Below are 15,177 nucleotides of genomic sequence, written 5' to 3' on the forward strand. Positions count from 1 at the left end.
TGCCTGATTCTCCGGGAGTCTCTGAGCCGGCTGGTATTCTCAGAGAGGGAGTCATTTTGTCTGCCATTTCCCCAGATTTGCGACGAGGGCTGCAAAAATTTCAGGCTGATAGGCCTGATCGTTGTCCACCGGAGAGATTGTTTGTCCCTGATGGATGGACCAACAGAGTTATTTCTGAGGTTCATTCTTCGGTGTTGGCGGGACATCCTGGGATTTTTGGTACCAGAGATTTGGTGGCCAGGTCCTTTTGGTGGCCTTCCTTGTCGCGGGATGTGCGTTCTTTTGTGCAGTCCTGTGGGATTTGTGCTCGGGCTAAGCCTTGCTGTTCTCGTGCCAGCGGGTTGCTTTTGCCCTTGCCTATCCCAAAGAGGCCTTGGACGCACATTTCCATGGATTTCATTTCGGATCTTCCGGTGTCTCGGAAGATGTCTGTCATCTGGGTGGTGTGCGATCGTTTTTCTAAAATGGTCCATTTGGTGCCCTTGCCTAAGTTGCCTTCCTCCTCTGATTTGGTTCCTTTGTTCTTTCAGAATGTGGTTCGTTTGCATGGCATCCCTGAGAATATTGTATCTGACAGAGGATCCCAGTTTGTGTCCAGATTCTGGCGATCCTTTTGTGCTAAGATGGGTATTGATTTGTCTTTTTCGTCGGCTTTTCATCCTCAGACTAATGGCCAGACCGAGCGAACTAATCAGACGTTAGAGACTTATTTGAGATGTTTTGTTTCTGCTGATCAGGACGACTGGGTTACCTTTTTGCCACTGGCCGAGTTTGCCCTTAATAATCGGGCTAGTTCTGCCACCTTGGTTTCACCCTTTTTCTGCAACTCTGGTTTTCATCCTCGTTTCTCCTCGGGTCAGGTTGAACCTTCTGACTGTCCTGGGGTTGATTCTGTGGTGGATAGGTTGCAGCGGATTTGGAACCATGTGGTGGACAATTTGAAATTGTCAAAAGACAAGGCCCAGCGGTTTGCCAACCGCCGCCGCGGTGTGGGTCCCCGACTTCGTGTTGGGGATTTGGTTTCGTTGTCTTCTCGGCATGTTCCTTTGAAAGTCTCCTCTCCTAAGTTCAAGCCTCGCTTTATCAGTCCTTATAAGATTTTGGAAATCCTTAACCCGGTGTCTTTTCGCTTGGACCTTCCAGCGTCTTTTGCTATTCATAATGTGTTCCATAGGTCCTTGTTGCGGCGGTACGTGGTGCCTATGGTTCCTGCTGTTGAGCTTCCTGCCCCGGTTTTGGTTGAGGGCGAGTTGGAGTACGTGGTGGAGAAGATTCTGGATTCTCGTATCTCTAGACGGAAACTCCAGTATTTAGTTAAGTGGAAAGGCTATGGTCAGGAGGATAATTCCTGGGTTGTCGCCTCTGATGTTCATGCGGCTGATTTGGTTCATGCCTTTCACGCTGCTCATCCTGATCGCCCTGGGGGTCTTGGTGAGGGTTCGGTGACCCCTCCTCAAGGGGGGGGTACTGTTGTGAACTGTGTTTCTGGGCTCCCTCTGGTGGTCACTAACGGTATTGTGTTAGGTATGTCTTGTTGCAGGCCTGAGCTCCAGCTGTGTCGTTAAGCAGCGGGTGTTTCCTATTTGAGTCTCCTCTGGACTCAGTCTCTTGCCTGGCATCGTTGTATCCAGACCTATTTGGTCTCCTCTGGATTCCTTTCAGTCTGCCTCATGCAAGAAAAGCTAAGTCTGTTTTGTACAATTTGGATCGTTTGCATTATTCAGTGTTTTTGTCCAGCTTGCTTTACATTTGATTTTTGACTCGCTGGAAGCTCTAGGGGGCTGATATTCTCCCTCCACACCGTCAGTCGGTGTGGGGGTTCTTGAATGTTCAGCGTGGATGTTTTGTAGGGTTTTCTGCTGACCGCATAGTCCACTATCTATTTTCTGCTATCTAGACTAGTGGGCCTCACTTTGCTGAATCTAGTTCATCTCTACGTTTGTGTTTTCCTCTTGCCTCACCGTTATTTTTTGTTGGGGGCTTTCTATATCTTTGGGGTTCAATTTCTCTGGAGGCAAGCGAGGTCTTATTTTTTCCCTCTAGGGGTAGTCAGTTCTCCGGCTGGCTCGAGACGTCTAGAACCAACGTAGGCACGTTCACCGGCTACTTTTAGTTGTTTGTGTCAGGATCAGGTATGCGGTTAGCCCAGTTTCCACCTCCCTAGAGCAGTATTTATATTTTTGCTATCTTGCCGGAATATCAGAGATCCTCTGCCATTGGGATCATAACACTCATCCTCCCACTCGGTAGAGCTCTGCGTGGATTCTGGGGCGGAGGGCAATTTTATGTCTTCTGCCTTCGCCCAACTTCACGCAATACCCCTGGTTATGCTAGCTCAACCAGGAACGGTACGAGTGGTGAATGGGTCGACACTGCCCTCACAGATAACACACCAGGCCATCCCTCTTACACTGTCCATGTCGCCATCCCATCAGGAGATTATATCTCTGCTCATCATTCCTGAGGGAATTGATGAGGTCCTGTTGGGGATACCTTGGCTACGGTACCACTCTCCTCATATCGAGTGGTCCTCAGGCAGAATTCTGGGATGGGGTGAATCTTGTGGGGGTAGGTGTCAGAGGGAGTGCGTTCAGGTTGCGACTACAGAGGTACCCACAGATCTATCCTCTCTCCCCAAGCAATATTGGTCTTATGCAGACGTGTTCTCCAAAAAGGCGGCGGAGACCCTTCCGTCCCATCGCCCCTATGACTGTCCTATTGATCTCTTGCCTGGTGCTGAGCCTCCCCGGGGTCGAGTTTATCCGTTATCTCTCCCGGAGGCGGAGGCAATGTCTCAGTACATTCAAGATAATCTGGCAAGAGGGTTCATCAGGAAGTCAGTGTCACCTGAACTGCGTCCATGTATAGACTACAGGGGTCTTAACGCCATCACCGTTAAGAATAAGTATCCTTTGCCCTTGATATCTGAGCTCTTCGATAGGCTTCGGGGAGCAAGGGTGTTTACTAAACTAGATCTGTGGGGTGCTTACAACAATGTGCTTACATTCGCATCCGTGAGGGGGACGAATGGAAGACGGCCTTTAACACCAGGGATGGGCACTATGAATATCTGGTGATGCCCTTCGGGCTCTGTAATGCCCCAGCCGTTTTCCAAGACTTTGTGAACGACATCTTCCGGGATATGCTCACCACCTCGGTCGTAGTCTATCTGGATGATATTGTCATCTACTCTCCAGATATTGACTCCCACCGGAGAGATGTTTGCAAAGTCTTCAACCTCCTACGGGCAAACTCCCTCTATGCCAAGTTGGAGAAGTGTATGTTCGAGCAGGAGTCCTTACCTTTCCTAGGCTATATCATCTCCGCCCAGGGATTGGCTATGGATCCTGCCAAACTACAGGCTGTGATGGACTGGCAGGAACCCCATTCTCTTAAAGCGGTGCAGCACTTTATGGGGTTCATTAATTATTATCGCCAGTTCATTCCGCACTTCTCAACTTTGGTAGCTCCCTTGGTTGCCCTCACCAAGAAGGGGGCAAATCCCAAATAGTGGTCTGAGGAGGTCTCCAAGGCCTTTAACTCCATAAAGTCACACTTCGCTAGCGCTCCCATCCTACATCGCCCCGATGTAGATAAGCCATTTATCATGGAGGTGGATGCCTCATCTGTTGGTGCTGGAGCAGTCCTCTTCCAAATGGATGCTCAAGGTCGGAAGCATCCTTGCTTATTCTTTTCTAAGACCTTCTCACCAGCAGAGAGGAATTATTCCATCGGGGACAGGGAGTTGCTAGCCATGAAGTTGGCGTTCTCGGAGTGGAGACATCTCTTGGAAGGAGCTCGTTTTCCCTTCCAAGTCTTCACAGATCATAAAAATTTGGTGTACCTGCAGACAGCCCAGCGGTTAAATTCTCGCCAGGCCAGATGGTCCTTGTTCTTCTCCCGGTTTCATTTCACCCTCCATTTTCTTTCTGGGGAGAAGAACATTCATGCCGACGCTCTCTCTTGCTCCGTTGTGTCATCTGTGGAGGAGGAAGAGGAGCCTCGGCTTATTGTCCCCACCGAGAGCCTGAGAACTGTGGCCCCGGTTTCGCTAGAGTCTGTGCCTCCGGGCAAGACTTTTGTACCATCCAGTTTGCGACCGGAGGTTCTCTCTTGGGCACACTCGTCCAGAGTGGGTGGACATTTTGGTTCCAAAAGGACATCTGAGTTACTGGCGAGGACATACTGGTGGCCGCATATGGCTCGTGATGTCGCAGACTATGTTCGGGCATGTGTCTCTTGCGCCAAGAACAAGTCCTCTCGGCAACGGCCAGCTGGGTTACTTTACCGGACAGGCCCTGGGAGATGGTCGGGATGGACTTTGTGGTGGGCTTACCCAAGTCTCGCAGTTGCACCATTATCTGGGTGATCACCGACCATTTTTCCAAAATGGTTCATTTGGTGCCTCTTCCACGGCTACCTTCTGCACGGGCTCTGGCAGCCTTGTTCATCAAGCATATCTTTCGCTTACACGGTATGCCGGACAAGATTGTCAGTGACCGGGGTCCCCAGTTTGCGTCTCGATTCTGGAGGGAGCTTTGTCATCTACTCAGTATTGAGTTAAATCTCTCCTCGGCTTATCATCCCGAGACGAATGGGTTGGTTGAGAGAGCCAAGCAGACTCTGGTCCCTTATTTACGATATTTTGTTTCTGCCAGGCAGGATGACTGGGCATCCTTGTTACCGTGGGCAGAGTTTGCCCTTAACAATGCTGTAGCCGACTCCACCGGTCAGACTCCTTTCCTCCTTAATTACGGCCAGCATCCGCGGGTTCCTGTGCCTATGCCCGTGTCCTCTGCTGACTCCAGGGTGGCAGACTGGGCAGTGGAGGCACAAGACATTTGGGACCGCACTCAGGATGCCATCCGGGCCTCCAAGGAGAGAATGAGGTCCTCCGCCGATGCACATCGGCGCCCTGCCCCGACCTTTGCTCCTGGCGACTTAGTGTGGCTCTCCACTCGTAACATCAGGCTGCGTGTTGAGTCCACTAAGTTTGCTCCTCGCTACTTGGGTCCCTTCAAGGTCCTCAAACAGGTTAATCCTGTGGTCTACCGTCTAGCCCTTCCTCCACGCCTAGGTATCACCGACACCTTTCATGTGTCCCTCCTTAAGCCCGTATACATGTCCCGGTTTTTTGAGTCATCTGCCGGGACATCGGGTTCATCTACGGACGATTACGAGGTGAACGCTATTTTGGGGTGCAAGGTGGTTCGTGGCAAAAAAATTTATTTGGTGGACTGGAAGGGTTACGGTCCTGAGGATAGGTCCTGGGAGCCTGCTGAGCACATTCGGGCACTGCAGCTCATTGCTGCCTTCGAACGTAGCGAGGCCCAAGGAGGGGGGGGCAATGTTAGGGTTCGAGTTCCCGCCTCTGCACAGGGGGAATCTCGGGCCATCTCTGCTGCGGTCTCCTATTCTTCTCCTGCTGCAGTGGAGCCTGCTCAGGGGAGACGTCGGTCCCTGCGTCTCGCTCAGTCTGACTCTGTACAAAGAGTTACTGCTGCCTTTCCTGCTTCTGCCATTGAAGTCAGTGCTGGGCAGTGGCGAGCAGACGCTTCTGGGACTAAGTCCTGCTTTTCTCGTTCTGAGCATGCCCAGAGTAAGATCTCTCAGTGGAGATTGAGGGTCACATGATCAGATACTGCAGCTAAGGCCATTGGTTCTTCAGGAAGGTCCTGTAGGTGCTCACACTCTGTGGTAGCCTCTCATTGGTCCTTCTAGGAAGGTCCTGTACGTGCTGCAACTATTTAAGGCTCACATGGCCGCACGGACATACGCTAGTATTGTTCTTTGTTATGTACTTTGCGCCAGTGTGGTCACGTGAGAGTGTGTTCAGGGACCCGGCTGAAATAAGCCCCTAGAATGCTGGCACCTCCGGCGTGGAGTTTTGTGTGCATGCGTGACCAGTTAGCCTGTGCCTCTGTGAAGTCTAAAGGTACCTTCACACGAAGCGACGCTGCAGCGATAGCGACAACGATGCCGATCGCTGCAGCGTCGCTGTTTGATCGCTGGGGAGCTGTCACACAGACCGCTCTCCAGCGACCAACGATGCCGAGGTCCCCGGGTAACCAGGGTAAACATCGGGTTGCTAAGCGCAGGACCGCGCTTAGTAACCCGATGTTTACCCTGGTTACCAGCGTAAAAGTAAAAAAAACAAACAGTACATGCTCACCTGCGCGTCCCCCAGCATCTGCTTCCTGACACTGACTGAGCTCCGGCCCTAACAGCACAGCGGTGACGTCACCGCTGTGCTTTCACTTTCACTTTAGGGCCGGACCTCAGTAAGTGTCAGGAAGCAGAAGCTGGGGGACGCGCAGGTGAGCATGTACTGTTTGTTTTTTTTACTTTTACGCTGGTAACCAGGGTAAACATCGGGTTACTAAGCGCGGCCCTGCGCTTGGTAACCCGATGTTTACCCTGGTTACCAGTGTAAAACATCGCTGGTATCGTTGCTTTTGCTTTCAAACACAACGATACACAGCGATCGGACGACCAAATAAAGTTCTGGACTTTATTCAGCGACCAGCGACATCACAGCAGGATCCTGATCGCTGCTGCTTGTCAAACGAAACGATATCGCTAGCCAGGACGCTGCAACGTCACGGATCGCTAGCGATGTCATTTCGTGTGAAGGTACCTTAACAGGGCACAGTGCTTTGCTTTCACGGCTACTCGGTGAATTAACTGAGTTAGTCCATACCGCTATATAGTGCCGCCGTTTGCTAGCAGCAGGTACTTCTGCACGGTGGACCCCGGGCTGTGAACGCACCAATATCAATAAAAACATCTCTATTTACTCGGTGCGTTCCGCTAGCCCTAACACTGGCAGCCCACTCTACATGACTGCCTTTAATATGAGTTAGCTCAGAATATTTTTTAGTCCTGGTTTGTTGCCGTTGTGATGTTATTCTCGATTTTATGTAGATAATCAAATTTCCTTTGCAATTCTGTACAAAATATGTCTAGTCTTGAAAACTGATGTTTGGCAGAAGGTTGGATAGATTCCCTTAATCATATCCTGAATAGTTGCTCAGTTTGCCACCCCCAAAGAACAACCATGGAGGCAGGTGTATCCCTGACTTTGCATTAAAGGGGTTCTCTGGGGAGATAAAACATTTGTGTACTGTCCCTCCCCTCATAAACTAGATGAAATGCCCTGTGCACTTTAATTATCTTTATAACATTTGTGAATCTGTGTAACAGCAGCTGCTCTTCACTGTTCACCCTCCCATCTGGGACATTATTTCACACACCAGTGTCCAGCTCCCCCTTTGAAGAACTGCCAGTCTGAGAAGAGGGGGCCACCATGCTCACTGTTCTCTGCAGAGAAACAGCTGAAAAACTACTAGATAGAGGGCACCATCTATGTGTGTCTATGGGCTCAACCTGCTGCATGTCAAAGTATGCCTAACAAACACAACAGAGAAAAGAAACATGCAAAGGCTGCAGGGATCCACAAGTATAACAATTTTATTGATAACAAATCCTTACACAGAACACTAAGGGTATGTGCACACGATGCAGATTTAGTGCAGAATTGGTGCAGAACTGCAGCAGATTTTTCTGCTGCAGAAATGCTGCAGAACTGCACTGTGATTTACAGTACAATGTAAATCAATGGGAAAAAAAAAAGCTGTGCACATGGTGCAGAAAAATCTGCGCAGAAACGCTGCAGATTTCAAAGAAGTGCACGTCGCTTCTTTTGTGCAGCTCTGCAGCGTTTCTGCTGCAGATTTTTCTGCACCATGTGCACAGCTTTTTTTTTTTCCCATTGATTTACATTGTACTGCACAGAAACTGCACAGAAACTGCATAGAATCTGCATAGAATCTGCATAGAATCTGCATAGAAACTGCACAGAAACTGCATAGAAACTGCACAGAAGCTGCACAGAAACTGCACAGAAACTGCATAGAATCTGTGCAGAAACTGCATAGAATCTGCATAGAATCTGCATAGAAACTGCACAGAAACTGCATAGAAACTGCATAGAAACTGCACAGAAACTGCATCAAATCTGCAGATGCAGATTTAGTGCAGAAAATTCTGCACCACATTTCCTACGTGTGCACATAGCCTAACAAGTTAAAAACATTTAAAAACAGACAATAGAAAAATTACCCAAGAAAATAATAAATTTCACACGGGGCCTGACCTCCTACATGAGATACCTCTATAGTCCTGAGCTAATGCCTATAGCAAAGAGTCTATCGCCAAATATAAGCCACAAGCTGCAATATTTATAGCTGTTGGACCAATGTACAGATATTAGAATATAAAGCTCACAGACTCATGGACCAACCGAAAGTACCTGATTACAAATTAATCATGAGGCAAATATTTACCCACACCAGAAGGTCCTGGTGGACATGCTCACAGTCGATCAGTACGCTGAAATAACAAGAGGCAGTAAGGACGTCAGCTCCCCTGTGACCCACCCAACGCGTATCGTCACGCTAGTGACTTCATTAGGGGTAATGATAGTGTGCTGTGCGCTGGATACTGGATTAAATACAACTTACTAATTGAAGGATCTGGTACAGCTGTTAGAAGGCTTGTATCCTATGGAGAAGAGTAGCGTGCACTGGGTTCACGGCGTCCCGGAAGTAACTACTGCGCATGTCTGTTTGTTGCCTAGGTAACACACCAACGACTAGAATGCCTATTCTCCTATCATCATGGAAAACCGCACACCAATAAACGATTATAGGGAGAATACATCTCCACACAGGCATCTCCTCATAAATAGACGAGCAATATAAATTCTGCTGCTTGTTTGGAAACCGGTCACCAAGATCTGTCCATCATCGCTTTCCAAAAAGCGCTATTGCGCATGTCCAGGAAGTACCGGATCTGTTGCCATGTAGCCCTGGCAACTAGTGGACGTCTTACCTATTCTGCGCAAGCGCCTTCTGGGCTGCTGGCATCCTGAGACCAGATAGAATGTCCGGGTGATGCGCTGTCGTGAGGAGCTCACCCACGCAAGCGCACCAACCCTGCATATCGCAGGTCTCAAAGAGGCAGCTATGTCAATACATCTGCATCATGCAGCCAGTAGAGAATAATGTCAAGAGGGTGACAACGGTACAAAGCAGTGCACCCTTCACATAAGGACTATATCTCAGTGGTCAAGGGGACATATCCGATATTGAACCTCCACAAATAGCTATTAAGTCCATATAACAAAATATAGTAGCCTTTATCAAAATCATTAGTCCTGAGGCCTAGGGATAAAAAAGTGCAACAAAACCACAGATACTATAGTTGTTTATAGAACCCCGTAAAGAGGAGCTCCTCATTTAGTCCTCTTGGGGCAAGGCTTTGGAGTCTATATATCCACTTAGATTCACATCTTAGCAGTTGGTGAGTGTGGTTGCCCCCTCTGATGGTCTCTTTGACAGCTTCCAATCCCATCACTCTCAGGCCTCTTGTGCTGCCACCATGGGTATTCAAAAAGTGCGTAGCCACAGAAGTTAGTTTTTTTCCTTTTGCAAGATCCTGTTTAGCCATGTTGATATTCGAAATATGTTGTTGGCACCTTTTCCTCAATTGTTGAGACGTTTGGCCCACATATAACTTGGGGCAATCACAAAGTAGCAGATAAATTAAATTACTTAACTTGCAATTGAAATAAAAGTCAGACTTAATTGGAAATGATAACGTATCCACCCAGACTTCTCGCCGTGCGACCATGAATTGGCACACAGTGCAGTCCCCGCAAGGGAATGTGCCCAGGATCCTTCTGCCAGTGCCTAGTTTATTTTTAGGGCGTTGGTAATGGCTATGGCACAATTGATCCTTCAGGTTGCTGGCTCGCCTGGCCACCACCCTGGGGGTCGACGTGATATGCGGAATAAGTCTCGATTCAGATAAAAGAATATTCCAATTCTTATTCAGTATCGTGTAAACGTCTGACCACTGGTTATTGTACGTGGTAATTAAGGAAAGAGGTTGTTCTGAGCTACGCACCTGCTGGTTAAAAAGGCTTAATCTTTCTCTTTGTCTTGCTTCTCTATAAGCCCCCGAAACTATTTTCCGTGGATATTGCCTACTTGTAAAACGGGTGGTTAAATCCCCTGCTAATTTTTGAAAATCTTCTGTTGAACTGCAATTTCTGCGTAGCCTCAAGAACTGACCTTTTGGAATCTCATTTTTTAGATGTGCAGGATGAAAGCTGGAGTAGTGTAGGAGATTATTTGTTGCCGTAGGTTTATGGTACAGACACGAGGAGACACGTTTATCCTTCACAGTCAGTTTGATGTCCAGGAAGTCTATAGTACATGGGGAAATGGTGGAGGTGAGTCTAATGTTGAACATATTGTGTGTTGTGAATCCGCTTTTTGGGCTCCCCTGGTGGTTGCTGGTGGTACTGGTGACTTGTGTGTGCTTTGCTGTCTCAGTTCACCTGCTCCCATCAGTGTTTGGGAGTTTCCTATTTAGCCTTGCTCTCCAGTCATTTCCTTGCCGGTCATCATTGTAACCAGAGCCTTCGGTTGCATGTTCCTGCTACTAGTCTGCTGATCAGCTAAGTGGACTTTGTCCTTTTGTTTTGTATCTTTTGTCCAGTTTGCAGTTTTTGTTATTCTCTGTAGCTGGAAGCTCTTGCGGGCTGAAATTGCCACTCCTGTGTCATGAGTTGACACAGGAGTCTTAAAGTAATTTCAGGATGGTTTTTTGAAAGGGTTTTCAGTTGACCGTGAAGTCCTCTTTTGTATCCTTCTGCTATCTAGTAAGTGGACCTCTCTTTGCTAAATCTACTTTCATACTGTGTATGTCTTTTCCTCTTAACTCACCGTTATTACATGTGGGGGGCTGCTATCATCTTTTGGGGTATTTCCCTAGAGGTAAGCCAGGTCTGTTCCTTCCTCTACCAGGCGTAGTTAGTCCTCCGGCTGGCGCGTGGCATCTAGGAAGTCGTAGGTATGCTCCCTGGCTACTGTTAGTTGTGTGGTAGATTTAGCTCACGGTCAGCTCGAGATTCCATCACCCAGAGCTCGTCCGTTATTTTTGTGTTCTGATGTTTCCCTGCCATTGGGAGTCATGACAATTGTGGTTAAGATCTTCAATAAATTTCTCACATTCGGTTAGCGACCCTGTCCATATAAATAGCACATCGTCTATATATCGCCGCCAGGTGACTACATTTTGCGAGAACCTTTCTTGTTGAAAGACCACAGTCTCCTCCCACCATCCCAAGAAGAGATTCGCGTATGAGGGCGCACAACGCGCCCCCATAGCGGTCCCAGAGATTTGCCCGTAGTATTTCCTGTCAAATGTAAAATAGTTTTTGTCGAGGATAAAATGAAGAAGTTCTAGCAAAAACCTATTGTGCTTATCATTATGATGATGTTTATCCAAGTAATAAGAGACTGCTTGTACGCCCAAATTGTGTGCTATATTCGTATAAAGAGACTCAACGTCCAAACCGACTAGCAGTGTGTTATCTGGTATCTCTAAGTCCTCTAGATGTATCATCAGATGTGTTGAGTCTCTTATATACAAGTCAAGCAGAAGGGCCAAAGGCTGGAGAAAGTGATCCAGATAGATACAAGGTCTCTCCATGATCCCCCCTATGCCGGAGACTATCGGTCTTCCTGGGGGCAAAGTCAGCGACTTGTGTACCTTCGGCATAATATAGAAAGTTGGGACTACGGGATGCTTAGTAAAGAGAAAGTCCGCTTCCCTCTTATTGAGGATCCCCTCCTTCATTGCTCTCTGTATAAGAAAGTCCAATTTCCCCTTGAAGACCCAAGTAGGGTCTGAGGGGAGAGCATGATAGTTGTTGATGTTGTTCAATTGCCGTAAGGCTTCCATAATATACATCTCATGGGGCCAAAGGACCACATTTCCCCCTTTGTCTGCTTTTCGAATGAGAAAATCATTATTATTTCGTAGTGTCCATAGGGCTTTTTTCTCCCCCATCGTTAAATTAGCATGTCTCGTGGAGTCAAGTTTGAGTCCCTCCACATCTCTGCATACACTATCAAAAAAAATTTGAACTGCCGGAAATAATGAAAGTGCTGGTGTTACCTGTGATGGAGATCTTCTGGTGAATCTTGTCTGATCAGCTCCATTCTCATTTTCTTGCAGGAGTTCTAGGAGGTCCTGGAACGTTTGTCTTTCATCATCTGGGAGTGAGTCAACTAGAGAAGGTTTATGATATAATAATTTGAATGTGAGAAATTTATTGAAGATCTTAACCACAATATGTTCAACATTAGACTCACCTCCACCATTTCCCCATGTACTATAGACTTCCTGGACATCAAACTGACTGTGAAGGATAAACGTGTCTCCTCGTGTCTGTACCGTAAACCTACGGCAACAAATAATCTCCTACACTACTCCAGCTTTCATCCTGCACATCTAAAAAATGGGATTCCAAAAGGTCAGTTCTTGAGGCTACGCGGAAATTGCAGTTCAACAGAAGATTTTCAAAAATTAGCAGGGGATTTAACCACCCGTTTTACAAGTAGGCAATATCTACGGAAAATAGTTTCGGGGGCTTATAGAGAAGCAAGACAAAGAGAAAGATTAAGCCTTTTTAACCAGCAGGTGCGTAGCTCAGAACAACCTCTTTCCTTAATTACCACGTACAATAACCAGTGGTCAGACGTTTAATATAAGAATTGGAATATTATTTTATCTGAATCGATACTTATTCCGCATATCACGTCGACCCCCAGGGTGGTGGCCAGGCGAGCCAGCAACCTGAAGGATCAATTGTGCCATAGCCATTACCAACGCCCTAAAAATAAACTAGGCACTGGCAGAAGGATCCTGGGCACATTCCCTTGCGGGGACTGCACTGTGTGCCAATTCATGGTCGCACAGCGAGAAGTCTGGGTGGATACGTTATCATTTCCAATTAAGTCTGACTTTTATTTCAATTGCAGGTTAAGTAATTTAATTTATCTGCTACTTTGTGATTGCCCCAAGTTATATGTGGGCCAAACGTCTCAACAATTGAGGAAAAGGTGCCAACAACATATTTCGAATATCAACATGGCTAAACAGGATCTTGCAAAAGGAAAAAAACTAACTTCTGTGGCTACGCACTTTTTGAATACCCATGGTGGCAGCACAAGAGGCCTGAGAGTGATGGGATTGGAAGCTGTCAAAGAGACCATCAGAGGGGGCAACCACACTCACCAACTGCTAAGATGTGAATCTAAGTGGATATATAGACTCCAAAGCCTTGCCCCAAGAGGACTAAATGAGGAGCTCCTCTTTACGGGGTTCTATAAACAACTATAGTATCTGTGGTTTTGTTGCACTTTTTTATCCCTAGGCCTCAGGACTAATGATTTTGATAAAGGCTACTATATTTTGTTATATGGACTTAATAGCTATTTGTGGAGGTTCAATATCGGATATGTCCCCTTGACCACTGAGATATAGTCCTTATGTGAAGGGTGCACTGCTTTGTACCGTTGTCACCCTCTTGACATTATTCTCTACTGGCTGCATGATGCAGATGTATTGACATAGCTGCCTCTTTGAGACCTGCGATATGCAGGGTTGGTGCGCTTGCGTGGGTGAGCTCCTCACGACAGCGCATCACCCGGACATTCTATCTGGTCTCAGGATGCCAGCAGCCCAGAAGGCGCTTGCGCAGAATAGGTAAGACGTCCACTAGTTGCCAGGGCTACATGGCAACAGATCCGGTACTTCCTGGACATGCGCAATAGCGCTTTTTGGAAAGCGATGATGGACAGATCTTGGTGACCGGTTTCCAAACAAGCAGCAGAATTTATATTGCTCGTCTATTTATGAGGAGATGCCTGTGTGGAGATGTATTCTCCCTATAATCGTTTATTGGTGTGCGGTTTTCCATGATGATAGGAGAATAGGCATTCTAGTCGTTGGTGTGTTACCTAGGCAACAAACAGACATGCGCAGTAGTTACTTCCGGGACGCCGTGAACCCAGTGCACGCTACTCTTCTCCATAGGATACAAGCCTTCTAACAGCTGTACCAGATCCTTCAATTAGTAAGTTGTATTTAATCCAGTATCCAGCGCACAGCACACTATCATTACCCCTGATGAAGTCACTAGCGTGACGATACGCGTTGGGTGGGTCACAGGGGAGCTGACGTCCTTACTGCCTCTTGTTATTTCAGCGTACTGATCGACTGTGAGCATGTCCACCAGGACCTTCTGGTGTGGGTAAATATTTGCCTCATGATTAATTTGTAATCAGGTACTTTCGGTTGGTCCATGAGTCTGTGAGCTTTATATTCTAATATCTGTACATTGGTCCAACAGCTATAAATATTGCAGCTTGTGGCTTATATTTGGCGATAGACTCTTTGCTATAGGCATTAGCTCAGGACTATAGAGGTATCTCATGTAGGAGGTCAGGCCCCGTGTGAAATTTATTATTTTCTTGGGTAATTTTTCTATTGTCTGTTTTTAAATGTTTTTAACTTGTTAGTGTTCTGTGTAAGGATTTGTTATCAATAAAATTGTTATACTTGTGGATCCCTGCAGCCTTTGCATGTTTCTTTTCTCTGCAGAGAAACAGCTATTATCAGGAGACTGGCTGATACTAGCAACATGAAGCTGCACACTGTTGTAATGTCACTGATGGAGGGGTGAGTAGTGAGGAGCTGTCGCACCAGCCTCCTGATATTGTCTCCCTGTCTGTAGTCTGAGGTGAGGGGGTGTGGCAGAGCATGGCTGGTCGTGGCCTGCTCCCTGCTGGTAGCCCTGCAGTGAATGAGACATAATCAGGGGACTGGCTGCTACTAGAGACAGGCCATGCCTCTACTACACCCCCTTACCTCGGACTGCAAACAAGGAGACATTATCAGGGGGCTGGTCTGACGAGCTGCTCCTCACTGCTCACCCCTCCATCTGCACTGGGCATCTCATCTTTATAAATTATGAGGGCAGGGCAGAACAAAACTTTTTTTTTATCTCCCCAGAGTACCCCTTTAAGAAAGATTGTACGCCTCAGCCTCAATATATCATTCTCTGACTTTTCCAATATTATGTTTCGAAAGTATGGAATATACAGGTATTTCCTTGATTGCATTCACAAGTAATTCCAGATTCCTGGTTAAAGAGGAGGAGCACAACTCAAGTCCTGCTCCAGGTACCATGTGGCTGCCTGAACACAATCTTGGATAGTAATTTTATCAGCCTAAAATTTTGCCCACATATAGTTCAAA

Source organism: Ranitomeya variabilis, chromosome 6 (genome assembly GCF_051348905.1).
Source record: "Ranitomeya variabilis isolate aRanVar5 chromosome 6, aRanVar5.hap1, whole genome shotgun sequence".
In the NCBI taxonomy this organism is placed as follows: Eukaryota; Metazoa; Chordata; class Amphibia; order Anura; family Dendrobatidae; genus Ranitomeya; species Ranitomeya variabilis.